The sequence below is a fragment of the Marmota marmota genome, unplaced genomic scaffold (assembly GCF_001458135.2).
Source record: "Marmota marmota marmota unplaced genomic scaffold, marMar, whole genome shotgun sequence".
Classification (NCBI taxonomy): Eukaryota; Metazoa; Chordata; class Mammalia; order Rodentia; family Sciuridae; genus Marmota; species Marmota marmota.
Genome location: NW_026000101.1, coordinates 895335 through 916199, shown reverse-complemented (window position 1 = coordinate 916199; position 20865 = coordinate 895335). Strand labels below are relative to the sequence as shown.

At 55.0% G+C, this 20865-nt stretch overlaps 2 long non-coding RNA genes across 3 annotated transcripts; both read left to right on the top strand.

Moving 5' to 3' along the window:
• Positions 1-2977: 2977 nt before the first annotated feature.
• LOC125610658 lies at positions 2978-20170 on the top strand. 2 transcript variants are annotated; one of them, XR_007340656.1, is made up of 3 exons: positions 2978-3099; positions 16966-17101; positions 19362-20170. It is a non-coding gene; the product is annotated as an uncharacterized LOC125610658 (long non-coding RNA). The 2 variants fall into 2 exon arrangements; XR_007340655.1 differs by lacking the exon at positions 2978-3099 and having other exon boundaries at positions 16486-17101.
• Positions 6529-9528, top strand: LOC125610659. The gene is made up of 2 exons (XR_007340657.1): positions 6529-8016; positions 8752-9528. It is a non-coding gene; the product is annotated as an uncharacterized LOC125610659 (long non-coding RNA).
• Positions 20171-20865: the final 695 nt, after the last annotated feature.

Sequence of the window (20865 nt, the reverse complement as noted above, 5' to 3'; positions counted from 1 at the left end):
TGATTCCTTTGTCTTAGAAGGACACCAGTCTGATGGAATTGGGAAGATGGCTATTCCCACTCTCATGACCTCAGTTAATCCAACTCCCTCCTCAAAGATCCCATCTCTGCCAGGCATCTCTCCCCAGCTGTGGGGCACCCTCCTGCCTGGCCTGTGCTGCTGACCTTCAGCTACATATAGCCCTGAGAGAATATGTCTGCAATCCCAGTGGCTTGGGAGGCTGAGACGGGAGGATCGCGAATTCAAAGCCAGCCTCAGCAAAAGTGAGAAGCTAAGCCACTCAGTGAGACCCTGTCTCTAAGTAAAATACAAGATAGGGCTGGGGATGTGGCTCAGTGGTCAAGTGCCCCTGAGTTTAATCCCCACTACCAAACAAAAACAAAAAAGACCCCCTCTCCAATTAGGGCTGCAACCTCAGGAACTGGGGTGAAGATTTCAACTTGTGAATTTGGGGGTCACTTTTCAGCCCATAACTATGAACAGTTAAAATAACTGGCAGCAGCAACTTGTGTACATTGGCAGAGAGTAAATCCTGGGGCCTCCGAGGATTCCGCTGGCTAGAATTCTGAACAGCATTGGCATTTTAACATGAGACTGGTGACGGGCTCTGAAAGGGGAGAGAGAGAAGTTTCTAGAACACTCTCAGAGGTCAGGTCCCCTCGCCCCAGCTGCTGAGAGATTGTGTTTAAGCAGTTCCTGAGAGTGGCCATGTCAGACCCTGCACGTCAGGTTGTCGTGCCAGCTCTGCCATCCAACGGGGCCCTGAACTCCAAGGCCCGGGGGGTAAGGTGGGGCCTGGGATTTCCAGAGCGGATCCCAGCAGGCCACTGTCAGTGCTGAGGGCAAGGTGGGCCACCGAGTGGACACCCACATCCACAGGAGCTGGGGGAAGAGGGCCTGCCAGGCCGGGGCAGGGGGACGGGAGTGATCTCGTCTAGATGGGACAGCAGTGCGAGAGGGTTTGGGGAAGGAGGCACCTCCCCTGGCCCGGAGCTGGGGCAATTGGAAGGCGTCCTGGGGAGCTGAAGACCAAGGTGCCCTTGAGGTGTGAGCCAGAGGTGGCTGCCAGAGGAGGGCGATGGCATTCCAAGCCAGGGACCCTGTGAGGGCCTGGAGGTGTGTGGCAAGTCCCCAGCCCAGGTGCAGGGCAGGCGTGGAGTGGGGAGCAGGACCTTGGCGCTTGGGACGAGGCTCTGGTGGGGGGCACTCGAGGCCCAGCGTGGTGCAGGTGCCCCGGGGTGACCCATGGTCCTCTCCTGGAAGGACTCCACGGGGACTTTCTAAGAACTGTTGTTTCTTTCTCCCCTACAGTTCCTTCTGGGGCCAGGAAGAGAAGGACCTTTGGACCAGTTAAACCCAGTTTCTCCCTCGCGGCTGCCCAGGACAGCTGGGGATGGGAACAGGACACACGTCGATGAGTGCTCCCTGTGCCGGGCCTGTGCCCAAACTTCCCACCCTCCCACATGGCCCTCCTCCCCCTGAGAAGAGAGGTGCAATCCTCATGTCACAAAGGAGGGACCTGAGGCACAGGGAAGGAGGAGGGTGTGCCCAGGGCCCCGGGGCTGAGGAGGTCTTGAATCCAGGTTTTTCCTTTTTACCCAAAAAATTCAACTCCCAGGAAGTTCCCCTGGACTCCAGCTGGGCTGCCTCAGTTTCTAAGAAGTTGGGAGTGAGCCCCTAGTGGCCCTTCCTGCCCCCGGGGATAGAAGGAGGCAGTTAGGCAAGAGAGTAGCTGACCTGGCCAGTCAGCCTAGGAAAGCTGAAGGCCCACCTCCCTGGTGTGCTCACTCCACCTTCTACCTCCCTCCTCCTGGCTCTGATTCTGAGCAGGGCCTGTGTCTCTACAGACAGGAAAGAGGAGGCAGCACCCCTTAGTGGAGCCAGACCCCCACAACTTCCCTGCTTGAACCCCTAATCAAGAAGCTGCCCTCATGGATCTGGGCTACCCTCTCAGCTCTGAGGGCTGCCAAGGGCCTGCCTTCTCCTCTGTTTCCTCTTCAAGCCTATCTTTTCCTTCCATAAAACATGGCAATGGTTTCATGCCCCCTTTGATGGGTGAGTGCAAGACCGAATAGGGCAGGTTTTTGGAGAGCCAGGGCCCTAAGTGCCCTGGTGCTGCTGAGAGACTTGTGGTCTTTGTTGCTGCAACCTTGCCACTTTCTTCCTTCCCCAGCATGGGAGGAGGGGAGGCTGCTGGGCTCCTAGGCCTGTCCTGGAGGGGACGCTGGCTTCTCTGCACTTCAGCCTCCTTGCCCTTGGCTGCTTAGTTGGGGGGTTTTAGGACAGGGGGCAAAGACCAGTCTGATGGCAGGGCAGGGGCTGCTGGGGGCAGGTCTCGAGGGAAGCCGGGACCTCTCCCCAGTTCCAGATGTGCTCTGGCCAGTACCAAGAACAGCCCCACCAGTGGCACCCACACTGCATGCACTGAACCCCTGACACGCCTCGAGCACGCAAGGCACCTACCAAACATGCACAGCACGCATGCGCCCGACTGTATACAGAGCACGCCTCTGACACACACGTCCAGGATAGGTCAGACCACAAACACACACGGGGTCCCAGAAACACTACACTACACACACCGGCAGGAAAGTGTGACCTGAACTCTTTACATCGCACCCACACACACACCAAATGTCACACAAATGAACCATATTCACACAGGTCATGCACAAGCATGGGTGCACACGCGTGTGCACACGCACACACACACACAGTAGCAAGGAGCCAATACATGAAGCATCTTTTGATTGAGAAAATGCATTTCAACAGAAGCTCTGAGTTCAGTGATGCCTGAAATGATCTGGTATTTCATTCACCCCAACAGCGTCTTCAGACAATTGGAAACCAGCCCTCAAACAAGCTTCCAGTGCATCCCTTATTCTGGTCCCAGGTGGGCGGGATCTGCTGGATCCAGGCACTGGGGGAGGGGCAGGTGGGCGGGGCTCTGCTGGATCCAGGACCCCGGGGAGGGGAGACCCGCACAGAGCTCTGAGCTCCTCTTGGCTGTCCTGAAGGACCGTCCTGCAGAGAGGCTTCCCCGCCAGCTCCACCCAGAGGGACAGAGCACATGGAAAACTGGAGCAAGCCCCATCTTGGGTCAGGGAAGAAAATATCCTTTTTTTCCTCCTCTCTAAAAATATGTTCAGGGCTTTTTTAAGCCTTGATGCAATGAAAACCAGCTGTGGCTCCAACACCCCCGCAGCCTGCGCCCAGGGAGAAGGAAAACAAAAACAGGCGCTCAGGCACAGCAGGGCTGAGCCAGGGCCCCGCCCGCCCGCAGGCACCTCTGGCCCAGTACTGCTCCCAGAGGACATCCAACAGTCCCTGTTTGTTCCCTGTGGTGCGGGCACAGGGCACCGAGGTCACTTGGCCCTTCCTCCCTTCAGGGTGCTGAGGATGATTTGGTGACACAGGGAAGGGGGTGTGCAAGGTGACCGAGAGTGTCCTCCAGCAACCAAGAGGAGGGAGAGGCCATGTCTGACACGAGGATGGGGAAGGCTAACGGGAGCGGGTGACATTTGGATGGCCTTAGAGGAAGGAGACAGGGCAGAGTGTTCCAGGAGGAAGAAGCAGAATCCACAAAGGCCTGGAGAAGGGGATAGAGAGTGGCCAGAATGGAAGAAGGGTAGGAGCCAGGGAGATGGCTGGAGATGGAAACCGGGACCCTGGACTCTGGGCAAGATGTTTGTGTGGGATGGGGAGCTATGGAAGGTGCTTGAGCAGGGGAATGGCTGGTCTAGAGGCTATTTGGAGGGGAAGGCTGTTGCCCTAGTGGAGCCCAGGGCTTTGTTGGGGAGTTCCTTAAAAAGGAAGCCACACCTTCCAACGGGGCTTTGGTACCTTGGTTCACCCCCAGGCCAAGGCTCTGGAGGACGAGGAGAGCCCTGGGGGCTTGGGGTGAGGAGATGGCTTCTGGCTCTGACTTGGCTGTGGTCTCCTGTGTCCTTCCTGGGCTTTACTTTTCCACCTGCAAAGAGCGCCCCCAAGCCCTTGGTCCTTCCCTGGAGTGGCAGTGTTAGGGGCTCACCAGGCCTCCAGGCTGCGGGGCTGCTGGGCAGTGGGGAGGTTGGCCTCCAGACAGGAGGGATTGTCCACTGTCACCCACATGCCAGTGGCCAGCAGGATGGAGACCTCCGGGCAGGAGGCTTCTCTGTGGATTCCTGGCTCCTAGGTCCCCCGAGAGCTGCTTGCTGCTGCGAGGGGCCTGCTTCTCCCTCCTGGGGAAGGAGGTTTAAGTAGAGCTCAGCAAGGGGGTCCTTCCTGCCTGTCCTCTCATTTCCTTTGGCACAACCCTGTGGGCCTGGCTTTATTTATTTATTTGGTACCAGGGATTGGACCCAGAACCCAGAGGTGCTTAATCACTGAGCAACATCCCCAGCCCCCCCCACCCCCTTTTTTTTTTCATTTAGAGACAGGGACTTGCTGAGTTGCTGAGGGCCTCACTAAGTTGCTGAGGCTGGCTTTGAATTTGTGATCCTCCTGCCTCACCTCCTGACCCGCTGGGATTACAGGTGTACACCACCCTGCCTGCCTTTTTGTTGCCTGTTTTAGCAAAAGATAAAATTGAGGCTCCAGAGGAGATGGACTCCCCCAGGACCTGCAGCTGATACAGAGAAGAGCTAGCACAGAGCCCTGTCTACCTGCCTCTGGCTGCCTCCTCCACACCTGCTCTCTCCAGCCAGACTTGAGCTCTGAAAGGCCGGGCACATAGCAGGTGCTTAGGAAATGTTCCTGGAATGGACGGTTTGGGGAGGAATAGAGGCCTCTGCTCCTCATTCACCTCCTTTGCTGGCCACAAGGGCTCTCCTACTTCAGGCAGTCCCCATAGGATGGCCCTTCAACAACCTCCAGTCCCCACACAGTGCCCAAGGGAGGGGATGCAGTCTCCCTGTCTGGGCCTGCTGCCCCCGAAGCCCAGCCAGGTGAACGGCCAGGATGACCACGTGCAGGTAAACGGAGGTGACAGCCAGGAGCTCTCCCCAAGGAGAGGCTGGGAGAGGGGCCACTGGGGCTACCGAGGTGCTTGGGGGACCCCTGCAAATTTAGAAAAGCACCCCCCACACCAATGGCAGACAACTGAAACCCTAATGTGTGCTTGTCCTGGACCATGCTTCTTCCTGGACCAGCTCTGCTCTTGGCCTTGGTGCTGCTCAGTGTTTCCTGGGGTCTCTGAGTGGTGCCAGCTCCGGCTGGCCCCCTGCCATTGTTGCAGTCTTGCCCCGCATGCGCCACAGGTCCCCAGCCAACCCAGAGCTCTGCCTTCTCTGCCCGAGCCTGGACTTTCCTTCCGGTCAAGGCTTTCTCCTCTGCTTGCATTGGGTCCTGAGCCCTCCTTCTGCAGCCTCTCCAAGGCCCCAGGAACCAGGGGCCCCCGAGAAAGAATAACAGCAGCACTAATGTCAATCATGGCTTCAGTAGGTTTTATTGAGCACTAGCTAAGTGCTCCGCAAACTCTATTCTTCTTTATGCTCACGATAGGCCCAGAAAGTAGTTAGCTGTGCAGACTCCTGTGACCCCAGGTGACAAGAAGCCTGTGGCTCAGTGGAGGGCCCACTTCCATGGTGCCAGGCTTGTGTTCACTGAGCCCCCTGGGGATCATCAAAACCTCCAGATGCCCGAGCTCTGCCCAAGGGGTTGTGGCTTCATTCCTCTGGGTGTGCCTTGGGTTTGGGAATTTTTAAAGGGTTCCCAGAAAAGTCTGAATATGCAAACAAGTTTGGGAAGCACCGGTTTTCTGAAGAGAATTTAATGAAGGGACTTTCAAAAACCCCAATGAGCAGCTTTGCTGAGATTTAAATGACCCACAGTGAACTGCACATAATCAAAATATGCCATTTGATACTTTTTTAAAAAAAAAAAAAACTACCTTAACCATTTCAAGTATAGAGTTCAGGAGTTCTAAGTGTGTTCCCATTGTTAGGTGACCAGTCTCCAGAACGCTCCCATCCCGTGACACGGAGAGTCACTAGGACCCACGAAGACTCCCCAACATTCCCTCTCCCAGCCCCCACTTTGTCTTTATGACTCTAAATACCTCGCGTGAGTGGAATCATAGAGCATTTGTGACTAATTTCACTTAGCACGATGTCCTCGAGGGCCATCCTTAAACGGGGTGACAGGGTTTCCTTCCCTTTCAAAGCTGATATTCCATTTTACACACATCCCTTTGCTTGACCCTTGTCTCTCGTGGACATCGAGGCTGCTTCCTCCGCTGGCCACTGTGGACAATGCCGCTTTGGACATTGGCTGCAGACATCTCTTGCAGACCTCGCCTTCAATCCCCCGGGTATACCTTTGAAGTGGCACTGCTGGGTCACAGCTAGTCCTCTTTCCAGTTTCTTGGGGACCCACCACATTATTTGCTAGTGGCTGTGACATTTCCCGTTCCCACCCACAGCGTGCAGTGTTCTGGTCTCCCCCTGTCCTCATAGCGCTTGTCTTTTCTCTGGACAGCAGCCACCTAAGGGGTGTGAAGGGCTGTCTCACGATGGCTTCGGTTTGCATCTCTTTAGTGAGTAGCCATCTTCAGCACCTTCTCCCACGCCCGTTGGCCACCTGTCAATCATCTTTGGGGAAGTGATGAAGGGACTTTTGGCCGGGTGTGGCTATAGGGGATGGTGCTGCACTGGAGACCCGCAGCAACAGGGAGCGGTGTCCGCCTTCAGGTCTGAAGATCAAGAAGAGGGCGTGGGTACCAGCATCGCAGAGCAGGGCCTCCCAGCAGGATGGAGGACCCTGGAGAGGGATGAGGCCACAGCCAGAACAGGGGCCCAGCAGGGGAAGCAGGAAAATTCTTTCTCCTCCTGCCTGGGTGTGGTGGGCAGGGCAGAGCAGGGCGACGGAGGGAGCTGGCAATTACTTTAGGGGGAAGGGAGGCCACTAGAATAACTCTCCAAAGAAGTGTTTGTTCCTGCCTTCATTTTATAGTTGGGAACACTGAATGAAGTTGGCACAGCAAGCAGGTGGACGGACCAAGATTTGAATTCTGGCCAGGGGCTGCCAGCCTGAGGGCGCTAGCCATTAGCTCACACTGCCCCCCAGCAGTAGGCGGTGCTTAGAGCTGTGAGGGGCGGGGCAGTGCGCCAGCCTCTCCCTCAGCATGCTGTTGCTCCACCTCCTCCTCCTTCCTTTTAGAGCTCAGTGGGGCTGAACTTGATCCTGTTCTTAATGGCAGGGGAGGGAAATGTTACCCACCAAAAAGCTCAGCCCCCTATGAGGCTCTGACTGTGACTTACTCTTATCAGCTCCTGGAGCCTCCAAATTCTAGATCTGAAAGAGACCCCCCAGTTTCTCTGGACCAAATCTCTCATTGTCCGGAGGAGAAACTGAGGCCCAGACTCGTTTCTAGGAATAGAACTCAGGCCTCCTTGTGGGCTCCTCCCAGGGTGGCCTGAGCCCCCTCTACTCCCGGAGCCCGTCATTATGGTCCCTCATACCCCAGGAGACCACAGTCCTGGGTCCTCGTCCATCTATGCAGCCGTTCCCTGGGCTGCTCTTTGTCCCCACTCTCCTGGGTCAGGATGCCCTCCCACACTCTAGGTCAAGAAAGAAATTGGGTTGGTGGCCACATGACCAGCCCTCTGGGAGGAGAGCCTGTTTTCAAGTAGAGGCCCCAAGGACTGCCATGTGCACCAGTGGTCGGGGCAGGGTGGCCACTTTCCTCTGTCCAGTTCCCAACTCAGGCTCTGGGAGATGCGCCTGCAGCCCAGAGGCCCTCTGAAGTTTCCAGAAGAGTCATGGGGTGGGGACTGCCCACAGGAAGGGCTTCTAGCAGTACCCCGGGGCAGCTGGAGCCTTGCTTTGGAGTTGCTGGATGCTGGTGAGGCCAGGGGCAGGCGGCTCTGAGCCCTTTTCCCGCCCCTTCCCTGGAGTTCTGCTTGGCAACCACCCGTCTGCATTTTTGCAAAGTGAAGTCATCTGCAGATAATGGGTTTTCCGTTCCTGGTGGAGCAGGAGTTCCAGACTTGGGGCTCTGGGGGAGGTTCTCAAGACAGCTGATTGTCCATCCCTTAGGTAAGGGGGGCTGGGTGGACCCCTCCCTGTGACAGCCACTTAAGAGGTGTAAATCAGGGCCATTGTCTCAGGGCTCCAAGACTCCCCTGCCAAAACAGCTGGGTTCCCAGAGATGAGCCTCTCCTCATTGCTTTCTTGTACAGATGGGAGTATCAGACCCAGAGAGCCTGTGACCTTGCCCAAGCTCACACAGCATTCAGAGGCGAAATCTGGACTCACACCATGTGTGATAACATGCCCATGGCTCGGGGCTTTTCAATCTCAAAATCACTGACATTTCGGGCTGAAGGGTTTTGTTGGGGGCGGGGGGGCTGCTCTGCCCCTTTGGGATGTGCAAAACAGATCCCCGGGGGCTGGTGGGACCTGGCAGCATCATATTCCATCATTTCAAATACAGCAGTTGAGGGGGGTGGCAATAGGAGAAGCTGGCGAAAGCCTTTTCGTCCAGGAAGAAAGGGACCCTCCTCCTCCTGAGTCCTTCATCCATCGCTGTCGGCAGAAGAGCGTTCTTGAGTCTGAAGCCCGAGGGATGCGCTGTCTGGGGGCCACCTTCACGTCAGACACCTGGGGGATGTTGAGGCAGCTGGAGGGGGCTTTGAGGGACTGGAGAGGGTCCAGGACCTCCTGCCGGCTAGGAATACTGCTTCCTCTGACCACTGCTCATGGAGCAAAGCTGCTGATTTATTTTCTTGGGGAAATAAAAATAAATACTGGCTTTTGTACTCTCATCCCCAGTCCCATCTGGAAAAAGCAGGCTCATGGAGCTTGGCTGTCTGAATGCCGAGGGCTGTGTCTGCAGGAATCTGGAGTCACGACGGGCCCTCCAACATCGGAATGGGCACGGCCAACGTTTCCTTTCCTGTTACATGGCTCCTTGGAATGTCCACCCCGGGAGGCAGCCCGTGGGCAGGCGGAATGCAGTGGGAAGAAGCTCTGCCCAGGCCACGGGCCAGCTCGGCTTCTGACTGCTGTGTGACTGGGAGCATTGCTGTGTTCCTCTCTGGGCCTTGATTTCCCTGCCTGCAGAGTGGGGGGAGCAGCAATTCTCAATCTGGCTTCCCTGGACCACCCGCATCAGATCCACTGAAGCAAAGTGTTCAAAAGGCACACTCCTGGTTCTTCTCTCAGACCTCCTGAAGTTTTTATGAACTTCCAAGTGACTTGATGTGGACAACTTTTAGGACCCACAGTGCCCAGGACTCTGAAGTCCCCTCCTTCCAGATGTCCACTTTGAACACCTTATGGTCCTGCAGATTCTCCCCCCGCACCACCACCATAACCGAGTGTGAGGGTCTCTCCTGAGGCGAGAGGGTGTAATTACGTGGTGGGAGAGAAACTGTCTGCTTTCCAGCTCTTGGCAGGGTCCCGAGGTCCTCGATCCAACTGAAGTCACTGTTAAAGCACTTATTTCTCCGCTGGTGAAATTCTAGCTGCTAGTTACAGAGTTTGGTTTCAAAATTGTGCCATTTATTATTTTTGTTGGATCGGCTTGTAAACCGGTGCACAGTCAAACATCATTTATAGCTCATTATTCCACAGAATGCATTTTCCAGATGAGGTCGAGTCCTGCTAAAAACGTGAAGCCCTTCCTTTGTAAAGATGGAAGTCTTTCCCAATGTGTCACCTATTTCTGCCATCCTAAGTGAAGTTCAGGGAGCAGATTTCACTGGTTTTCGTTGCCCCAGGTTGTTGTTGTGAGCTCCAACGTTGTGTGCATTGCTGATTTTGAGGACTCCGCAACAGTGTGGTCACTACAGCTGGGCACTGAATGTCCCCCAAGCTGCTAAGTCCTTGTGTCTGTTTTTCAAAGCTTTGCTGTTATTTTTATATTTTTAAAAATCTTTCTTATTTAAAAGGAATCTGCAGTTACATTTCATCACATCCTGGCTCCTTTGGGTGGAAAACCAGTAACCCACACGTGTTAGATTTGTCTGCATTAGAAGAGATGACAAATGGGAAGAGTCTCAGATGAGTCAGGGCAAGGACTTTTGAAAGCCTTTTGCAGCTGGGTTTGTGTACGGGGTGGTGGTGTCAGGTTCTCTTTAATTTTAGCCATGCCTGTTTGCTGAGAGTTTCCTGGATGAGCAAAGGATAGACAGGAATGAAATCAGTTAGTTCCATTTTTCCACGTAACTCATTTACATCCTAGGTGGACTGGTTTTGTTTCTGAAGTAGAGATTTCTTCATTTCCTCCTCAGCCTCACCCTGTTTTTGGAGCAGCTGCTCCACCCCTGGCCCATGACACATGACACAGGACCCGGCCCGCTGGCTGCCTTGTGCCGCCATATGGGCCCCGTCAGAACTTCAGTTAGGAAATTTGCAAATGGGGGTGCTGTATCTGCAGACCAGGGGGCCGAGGCCACCACTGAGAGCCCAGGGCCAGCCCAGGAGCCAGGTTGTGGAGCTTCCCCGAGCAGAGTGTGCTGTGTGCATGAGTGTGTGTGTGTGCATGAGTGTGTGTGTGCATTTATGTGTGCGTGTGTCTGAGGGTGTGTGCATGTGTGCATGTGTGTGCATGTGTGTGTGTGCGTGTGTGTGTGCGTGTGTGTGTGCGTGTGTGTTGGTGGTAGGGAAGACACAGGGTCCCCAGCCCCTGAGGCAGGGACTGCCCTAATCAAGTAGCTGAAAATCAGGGCAGAGAGAACAGGAAAGGGGACTGTCCCCTCTCTGTGTGGGAGAGTGAGGACCTAAGATGGGGGTGGGGCAGAGACGGATGGAGGGTCACCCCAGGGATGAGGGGACAGCTAGCTAAGCTGGCCACGCCTGTTCTGCTCGCCTGTCTGCAGGCTCAGGATGGGCAGGCCTGTCTCCCTTCTCCCTTGTCCCTTCTCTTCTCTCTCCCCCCAACCCTCTCTCTGTGCCCCAAGCTGTTCTGCTGGGGGTCTGCAGCCTGGGCAGAGGCAGGTGAGGCATCATTTGCTCCAGGTCTCTCCGCAGCCCAGCCGCTGGTCACAGTGCCTGGAGTGGTACCACTAGCTCTCCATCTCTGGCAGTGACCTAGACAGGAGTACCTGGCCATGTGTAAAGTGTTCATGGTGCAGGGGAGTGATTCGTGGTTCAAGGAGCCAGAGTTGAGAAAAATCGCTCCAGGCAACTTATACCCACAACACAGGCTTGTGGAGACGGCCCAACCGTGCTGCTCTACAGAGGAGGAGACGGAGGATCAGAGAGGTGAGGTCACTTGCCCAGAGTCACAGCAAGTCAGGAGCAGGGCTTACCTCTGCTTCCAGAGACCAGGCTCTTTGCTTTATAGCAACCTGAGCAGGGACAGACAGAATTCTGGAGCCAGGGTTGGGCTGAGGAGGTGGGCGGGCCACAGGATGAATCTGTCCCACAAAACCATCCAGTAGGAAGAATCATGGCTTGGGAATTAGGGCCAAATGACTCCTTATCTTGAACCCCCTCTGGGCTTCCAATTTCGCACCCCCCAAAAAGGGTCAGACTGGATGAACTGTGCAATCCCAGAGCGCTCTGTGGCCTGAGAGGGGCTAATAAGAGTATCGATCTCACAGGAAGGACTAAGTGGATATCTCAACTCAGTGGGCAGTGCCTGGCACCTCGTCGATGCTCCATGTGTTTTAATAATCACCATCGTTCCCCACGCTGCGGCGCCCCTCGGGTAAGAAGGTCTAAGCTTCCTGACTGTGCACATCTTCCTCTTCCCAGCCGCAGCGGCAGCCCTGGGATCCAGCAGCTGGCCCCTGGGGGCTTGTTTCCTGGGCAGAGTGAGTCCACGATCACTCAGACATGACACATGGCCTGGCCTCCCCCACCCAGACCGCAGGCAGCCAGTCCTCAGCTAAAAATACCCTTTCATGAATGGAGCAGGGGGGCCCTTCTGGGGCCCACAATCAGCGCTCACGTTCTGGCCCAGCCCCCGCTCTCCACCCGCGGCAGCGCCCCTCCTCGGCGCCGCTGCTGTGGGGAACACTCACACTGTTTGGGGGGGTTGCGGAGAGGGCACTGCGGAGGGGGAGGGTGCCCAGTGGGTCCCAATTCCACCACCGAGTGTGACAGGAATTAAATTCCCCGTTGGGTGGAGGAAACAGGTGTTTGCAGAGTTTCCGGTGAGAGGGTAGAGTTAAGGCGGGCTCTGTTCTGAGCCTCCTCTGCAGTCTCTCCCCCTCCACCCGATGGCCGCCTCAGTCTCCTCTCTCCCTGAGGTGTGAGGCGTGGCCACCTCCTGAGGATCAGAACTGAAGCTGGGCTGGGGACGCCCCAAGGGTCACGGGGTAGGGGATCAGGTCTGGGGTGGGCAGACGGACCCGCAGGTCGATACAGCAGAAGCCAAGGTGGGATCAGGCTGAAGGGAGCCCCTCTCACTGCGCCTCGGGGTTCTTCCTCCCCCTGCTAGGCTGGCTGGCGCCCTTGGGATGTGACCTGGGAGCAGCCGGGAGTGGGGAGAAGGTGGCAGGGCAGGGGCTCACGTGTCCTGTCGAACTTTCCCGGGACTCGGACTGCTGGGCTGTGTGTCCCTGAGTAGACGTAGACCAGAAGCTCTTAGAGGGCAGAGCTGGGGAACAGATGACCAGGTGGGACATGGGATGGGGACAGCGGGGCCCGGGGGCCATGGAGAAGAGTTAAGGTCCAACACACCCCATTCAGGGCCTCTTGGGCTCCTTGTCCTGGAGACCCTTTTGAGCCCAGAAAACTCTGTTCCTCCCTGACCCTCAGCGACATCGCCTCGGGCCAGAGCCAGGCCAGCAGGTAGGGAGGGCCTAGGTGGAAAGTGTCCTCCTGCCAGGTCCCACCTGGGCGCACCGCGGAGAGTCAGAGCTTTCCAGGATCTAGGAAGTCGAGGCTTACAGGAGTTTGAGACTAGGGAAACTTTAGAATTCTTAGGATCTTTATAAGTCTTGACATCTTGGAAATTTTAGAATCTTTGGAATCTAAAAATCTGGAGACCTTTCAGCCCTTGGGGCTCCTTTGGCTTTTTGGAATGTTGGGGATTTAAGTTTGGGGCTCCTTGGACCCGAGAGTGGCAGGTGTCCCCTTGGTGTGAAGGCAAACATTTGTCAGCACTTCTGAACCCTTGATTTCAAGTCTCCTGATTTTATAAAGTTTTTTTTTAAATTTCAGGTTTAAAAGTGAAACAGTATTGATGATTTTAAATGTTGATGTTGGGTTTCTCAAACAAAGGACAGCTTCTGTTCCTCTACTGGATTCTTAAATTTCCAGTTTTTTTTATTTTTTTTAATGACGATTTATGCCTCTCATGTCAGAGATTCACCAAATGCACACCCTGAGAAGAGATGCAGCGGTCACTCATTTTTGCAGATGTGTTGGCATTTCTCAGGATCCTGTAATGGTTCAGAGTCTGACCTGGGCATGGCGGTCCCCGGATCTGAGTGGCGGTCCCCAGCAGCCCTGTTCTTGGTTGCTGGCTGCCTACTCTGGCCAAGGATTTTCCATGTCTTTCCATTGAGCGTCCCCTCTGTTCCAACTTCCCTCTCTGCAAAATGGGGCTGGGGGTGCCTGAGCCAGGCCAGGCCCCATGCCGGGAGCGGGAGCAGAGATGCCGTCAGATTGCTTCCAGCAACAAGGAGGAGATGAGGAAAACATTTCCTGCCGCGGCTCGGCCAGGGCTGGTGGAGTGTGGAAAACCCTCCCAAGTGGAAATGTTCCCAATCCAAGATCCAGGAGAATTTGTCTCCTCCAATCCTGCTCTGAAGCTCCCCTGCTCCTGCTTCGATTGTGGTTCAAACATGAGGTGTCCCCCAAATGCTCACGTGAGAAGGTTCAGAGGTGAAAGGATTCATGGTGAGAGTTGGAATCCAATCAGTGGATTAATCCACTGGGACAGATTAACTGGGTGGTAACTGTGGTAGGGTGAGATCGGAGGAGGAGGGTCACTGGGGGTGTGTCTTTGGGGTTTATGTTTTGTCCTTGGTGAGCAGAGCTCTCTCTGCTTCCTTACCATGTCCTGAGCTGCCTTCCTCCACCACAGCCTTCCACCATCATGCTCTGCCTCACCTCAGGCCTAGAGCAATGGAATTAGCCGTCTGTGGACTGAGACCTGAAACTGTGAGGACCAAATAAATTTCCTCCTCTAGGAGAAAAACACCTAACCTTGTTAGGTTTTTGGGTCACAGTGGTGGAAAAGCTGACTCAAAGAGCTTCCCACCCCGTCCACCTCTTCTTCCACTGGGGCTGGCTTCCCCATACCTTCTGCCTCAGGTGGCCTCTGTCCCATTTCCTGTGAGCTCCCGGCTTCCGCAGCCCCAGCGGTCCCTCGTTTCCCTTGGCCTTTCTGGTGTGTCTCACAGTCTTGGCCCTCACTCCTGACTTCTCAACACACTCGTGGTGTCCCCCCAGGAGAAGATCCTTCCCCATAGGAGAGGCCATGGTTGAAATGGGCTCCCGTACCTGATCTCTGGCTCTCCAACACCCACAGGGGGTCCAACCATCCAACTCAAGTCTGACACCGTCTCCCGTTGTTTGTGGAGACCCCACAGGCTGAGGGCTGAGTCCCACAGACTGACCCACTTCTATACCAGGCACAAGTCCAGGACCCACCTGTACCTCTGATGGACTCTCTCTGAATTTGGGATTCCCCTGCCCTGTGCCCCTTAGGCAGCCCGTGGTTTCCCTGCATAATCCTGTGCATCAGTGCTTCTGATGACAGACTTAATCTGCGTGATTATTTCATAAATTGCCAGACTACGTGCTCTAGGAGGCCAGGGGTCAGACCTTAGTTTGTTCAGCACCGTACAGTTGCACCAAGGATATCAACCTCAGCTTGATATTGAATGAATGGATGTCGTTGAGTCTGATGATGACAATATAGAAGGCTTACACGTAAGAGGGAGGTAATCCAGGTGCCAGGTGCAAACCTGCTTAGGAAGCTGAGGCAGGAGGACAGCTTGAGCCCAGAAGTTCAAGGCCAGCCAGGGCAACATAGCAAGATCTTATCTCTTAAAAAAAAAAGAAAGAAATGAATTAGAAAAATAGAAACAACCTGAATATTTGATAATATCCTGTTGAAAATACATTATATAGTAATCTATGATGAAATTTTCATGACCCTTAAAATCAATTTAAGAGCACATTCATGCCCAGCATTAGTCAACAGGGAAATGCAAATCAAAACCACAATGAGGTATCACTTTGCACTCACGAGGATGGTTATAATTTAAAAAAAGAAGGGAAAATAACCAGTCTTGGTGAGGATGTGGAGAAATTGGAATCGCCATTCTTTGCTGGTAGGAATGTGAAATTGTGCAGCCACTGTGGAAAACAGTCTGGCTGCTCCTCAAAAAGCTAAACATAGACTCCCCACAAGACCCAGAAATTCCACTCCTCGGTACAGACCCGAGAGATGTGAGAACATGTTCACACGAAAACTTGCACATTAACGTTCACAGCAGCATCATTCAAAACTGGTAACAAGGAGAGAAAACTCAAATGTGCTTCATATACGCATTAAAAACAAAATGTGGTATATTCACACGGCTGACCAACGGACCAGTTCAGGGCACAACACGAATGGACCTTGAAGACACAATGCTAAGTGAAAGAAGCCTGTCACAAAGGGCCATATGCGTGATGTCCAGGACCTGTCCAGAATGACAAGTGCACAGATTTGTCAGAGGACATGGATTAGTGGTCGCTGGTGACCAAGGGGAGGAGGACTTAGCATTGACTAGTGATCAATATGAGGTTTCTGTTGAGGGTGTTGGAAATGTCCCGGAATTGATAGCATCGTCGTAGGACAACACAGAGACTACACTACAAGCCAGTGAATTGCACAGTTTACAATGGTGACTTTTTTATGCTACATGAATTACACGTGTGTCCTATGATGGAGCAGGGGGCAGGGGAAATATGAGTGGGTGCAGAACAAAGACACAAATTATCTTTATAAATGATCCAGCTGAATATGTGGATGGGAGACAAAACTTTAGAATTAGGGGCCACTTTCATTATTTTTCTCCTATGCCTTTTTGAATTTTATATAAAGAATATGTATTACTTTATTCATTTAAAATAGGATTTAGGGGTTTAGCTCAGTGCTAGAGCTTATGCTTAGCATAAGCTTGGTGCCAAAATAAATAAATTAATTAATTAAAAGTAAGATTTAAACATTCTATCCCTTGCTACCTAAAAAAAAAAAATTGCTTTTCTCACCACCAGGCCAGGCAGTCTTCAGTGGCCTGGTGGCCACAAGCAGGGCAGGGGTGCTGAGCACTGTGTGCTGGCCTGTTTGGACAATGGGTATCAATAGACAATAGGTCTCATTTCCCAAGTGGCCATGAGCTGGGCGCTGACCACAGATTTGCAGAGGAAATGGCAGAGAATGCACCGCGCGGGAGTAGGAAATGCAGGGGGAAGGGGAAGGAGGGACGTGAGCAGTTTCCTTGGAAAAAGCTTTGGGGGGGGTGGGCAGTGGGCAGCCACCTCCTTCACCTGANCCGCCCCAGAGACCGCGTGGGCCAGGAGAGCTCACCTCCAGCACCTGCCCCAGAGAATCTTCTGGAAGGGGGGTTTTCATGCAGGGCTGGGGGGCTCTGTGTGGGAGGGCATCTGCCCAGCCCGGAGCTTCATACACCATGAACCTGCCTGAGAGAGTCAGTTGCAGACAGAGTGAACCAGGGGGAGAACTTTCCAGGGCCTTTCCTTAGCTCCTCCTTCCCCTCCTGATAGAACCCTGCTGGCTGGAAACTTCAGCTCCCACTGTGGGGCCTGGGGAGGGGCAGAGGCTTCCTGTCCCTATTTCTGAACCAGAAAATTCTGCATGGGCCGGGACATTCTCATGCTCCCAGCCTGTTTGCCATTTAAGGGGACTGTCACTACGATCACTGAGAAAAAAAGGCCATCCTTGCCAGAGTCACCCCAAAAGTCCAGCTGTGTGTGTGTGTGTGTGTGTGTGTGTGGTTTTGACATAATCAGTCTGTGCTCTCCACGTGCTTGTCCCCATTGCTCAATTTCTGTACCCTCTGACATTGCCAGACATTGGGCGACTGAAACCAAGGTTTGCCTCGTTTAACCTCAGAAAAGATCCTCGAGGCGGGCGCTACCTCCTAATGATCCAGCCGGAGAAACTGAAGTCCAGCTGGTTAGACTGCATGTCTTCAGTCAAGAGCTGGTAAGTGGCAGGTCTGCCTGTTTCCTGTGAGGTGGGATGCTGCGCTTTCCTCGCAGGGTGACCTTAAGGTCCCTCCACGGAGGGGTGGAGGTGCCCTGCACATGTAGGAGGTGGAGTCCAGGCCTGCACCCCCGCTGAACCAGCCCACCTCCTCCCCATTCCCTGCTGCTCTGTCCTGGGGTGGAACTGGAGCTGTGGGTCTGGCCTGCTGGGCCCTCCCGTTGGGTCCAGGCATCTTGCTGGTGCATTTGGCTTTTGGAGTCTACACATCCTCCCTGGTGCCCCTGGACCCCACTTCTCTGGGCAGTTGACAGCAGAAATCCCCACAGCCAGGCTGGAGAGGTCTCTGGTTCTGGGGGGGATTCCAGTAGCTGCCAGGACAAGGTCTGGCCGGCTCAGCCTTTCCTGGGCAGGGCTCTGCGTTAACCTCACTTGACGTCGATGTCTCTGGTTACTGGGAACCAGGCAAAAATCCGCCGATTCCTCAAAATGTGAGAGGTTGAGGTTTCCTCTGCTGGAATCTTCCTGGCTGCCCGCTGGTCCTTGCCAGGGGATCTAGGGGACTGGGTTTGCAGAAATCTGGAGTAGGGTGCAAGACAGGGCCTTGGTCCCCAGCTCCGAGCCTCATGGCAGGACAGCTTCAGTCTCCACACTGGGAACAAACTTCTTTCTCCTCAACACCCAGGCCTGTGTTCTGGCCTTACTTGCTGTGTGATCTCAGCCACAGTCCTTTGCCTCTCTGGTCTTAGTTCCCCACCCAGTGTGTGATCGTGTGTGTATGTGTGTGTTCATGGTCTGAATGAGTGTGTGTGAGAGATGGAGGCTTTAGAAATGTGGGGGCCACGTTAGGTCTTACAATTATGAAGTTGGGGTGCTGTTGGCATTTAGCACGGGGAAGTCAGGGATTTTAAGTGACCTGCAATGCCAAGGGTCCCTCCCTGAGAAATTCTGGGCAGGCTTATTTCTGAGGTCAGTGGCTTTTGACATTTCAGGATTGTTGTTGGGGAAAAGGAAAAGCTCATTGCTCCTTAATCTGAAGAAACTTTTCTTATGCTGATGTGGCCACCGTCACTTGAGGCCACTGAATACCAGGCTTGGGGACAAGGGCTCTCTCCAAGAAGCTCCTCAAAGTCCCGCTGCCCTGGGAGGGGGTGGGACCAGTTCCAGCTCCTCCTTGGGGACTCTGAGATGGGGTGGCAAGTGGGAGGGGGCAGAACTCCCCTGGGAGGGGCCTGGGGTGGGGGCAGGGCGGACGGGGCGAGGAGGCTGCAGCCCTGGATGCCGGGGCCTCAGCGAGCAGAGAAGGTCCCTGGAGGGTGGGCCGGGACAAGGAATGCTTGGAGAACCGGGCGCCCAGCGCTCATGCGAAGGCGTTCTGCGGCCTCGGCCTCGGCTGGGGCCCTTGCTGAAGTCCAGGTCCCCCGCAGATGTCCTGGGAGAGCGGGTTTCCTGGAAACCGGGAAGGACCCGAAGGTTCAGCTCAGTCGACCGCCGAGGAACCGCGAGTGACCCGCGGCTGATGTCACCTGGGGAGGCAGAGCAGGACCGAGGCCAGGGGAAGGGCAGCCCTCGAATAGTGGAGAGTGACGGGCGGTGCTGGAGGTCAGACCAGCAGGCTCCCGGGTCAGGGGCCGGGGGCCAGCCCTACTGCCCTCTCTGCTTGGGTGGCCCTGGAGAGCTGCACGGGGTGAATAACGTCACTCATTTAAGGCACTGGACACAACTCCTACCCGTTTCCCTGTTGCTATCAGAGATCCTGACAAGGGAGATTCTCTGCGAGCCCCAGGGGCAGAGAGACATCTGGGTTTTATGCCCTTTCTCTCATCAAATCCTCACACCTGCCCCATTGCACAGATGGAGGAACAGAGGCTCAGAGAGGTGCAGTGTCTTGCTTGAGGGCACACAACTCCCAAGCGCTGGAGCCAGGGTTTGACCTCAGGTTTCCTCTGACCCCATAGCTCCCCTCTTTCTGTGGCTCCAGGTCACCTCCAGAGTCATTGTCTAGGGGAGATGCCCTGACAGGTAATGAGTGTGTGTCCCTGGGGAACCGGGAAGAGGACGTCTGTTCTGGGCAGGAGCACGAGGCTGCCTCGCCCTAGGATTCCGCTTGACGACGGGGTTCCAGGAAGGCTGTTGGGACTCCGGGTCTCCTTCCAGGCCTGGTCCTGGGGCTTGAGGGCCAGGAGGTGTTCAGAAGTCTAGCAGACTTGTGGGCTCCGCCCCACCCTTACTCTAGGACACCACTTTGCTTCTTCACCAGGCCCTGCTGCCGAGGCCACCCCAACGGGAGCAGTCTACCCTCAAGGTCAAGATCCTGACTCGGGCCATGGTGACTGAGGAAGCCCGGAGGCTTGCTGACCACCAGGCCCTGGCACTCTTTATGCAGGAAAGCCTGGCCCTTCTATCCCTCAGGGCGGGCGAGAGGGGACCCTGCCTCAGGAGGGGGACAGCAGAGTCCCACGGGTGGGCCCCAGGGCCCGGAAGGGCAGGTGGCAGCCAGGAGTCAATTGGCGGTGCCCGGGTTGGCTGGTGAGCTTCTCTCCCTCCATCTCGCCAGGAAGGGGCCTGGGGCCACCTTCCTGCTCAGCGGCCGTGGGGAGGGTCCTGCATGTCTGGGTCTGGTTCCTTGGAATTCCCCGCGGGTCGGTTCAGAGCATTCCCCTAGAAGGCCTGGCGGGAGAGGGGCTGTCACATGAAAGCAAAGGAAAGCAAGCCGGCCGACGTTTCCGGAAGGTACCCGGGGGGGTTCCTGGGCTGCCGTGAGCTCCCAGAACACAAAGCAGCTGGACCTGGAACAAGAGGGGTGCAGGGTGGATACTTGGTTCAAAGAGGAGGCAATGGCGGGACCCCCAGGCTCCGAGGGGGGTTTGGCCCGAGGTGTGAACAGGGTGACCGAGGCTTGCAGGAGTCCCCACACCCTGAACAGAAAGGGGGAGGCCAGGGGAAGGGGAGACTTAGGATCAGCCCTGCAGTTCCACACTCCTGGGCTGCGATGGGCATCTGGGCAGTGGGCACAGGTTTCTGTTCCCCAGAAACTGGAAGCACATTGTGGAAGAGAGAATCTGAAAACTGAAGTCAAAAGACAAAAATAAACAAATAGATAAATAATAAAAAACTTAAAAAATCATCAAGTTCAAATCCAGGATGGAGTGTTGATGAAGCGCTGAGCTCTTTGCATGCATGGCATCCTGGGATGAATGGATGCATTCTCCTATTTTGTGGAGGGGGCCTGTGGGCTCAGAGAGGTTGCATTGCTTTCCCAGGGTCACACAGCTATTAGCAGTGGTTTTGGTTTTTTTCTTTTTTCTGTTGTGGCACAGATGCCCATGAGAGGTGCCCAAGATGGAAGATTTGCTCATCCTTTCTCTGTGCCAGGAGCTGGGCTACAGGGTGCCAGAACAAGAGGCCAGCCCCCATCCTCTCTAAGGCCAGTTTGGAGAGGAATTCCTGCAGCTGGGACCTCCATGCAGGCCGTGGGGCAGTCAGGCAGGAATGCAGGGGCAGGAGGAGGGGGCACTCAGAGGTACTCCAGGTTCAAGGCTCTCTGTGAGAAGGGGGCCAGGCCAGAGGAGGACAGACGTCCCCAAACCCAGGACCAGCCACAGGAGGGAAGTTCACGGTGGCTGAAGGTTTTCAAGGCACCCAGTGAACTTTGCTTTCGTGGGCAGGGTGGTGAAGTGGTTAGGGACGCTGGCTTTGGAATCAGGCAGATCTGAACCCCAATCCAGTCCCAGCTCGGTGTGACTTTCAGCAAATGATTTGCC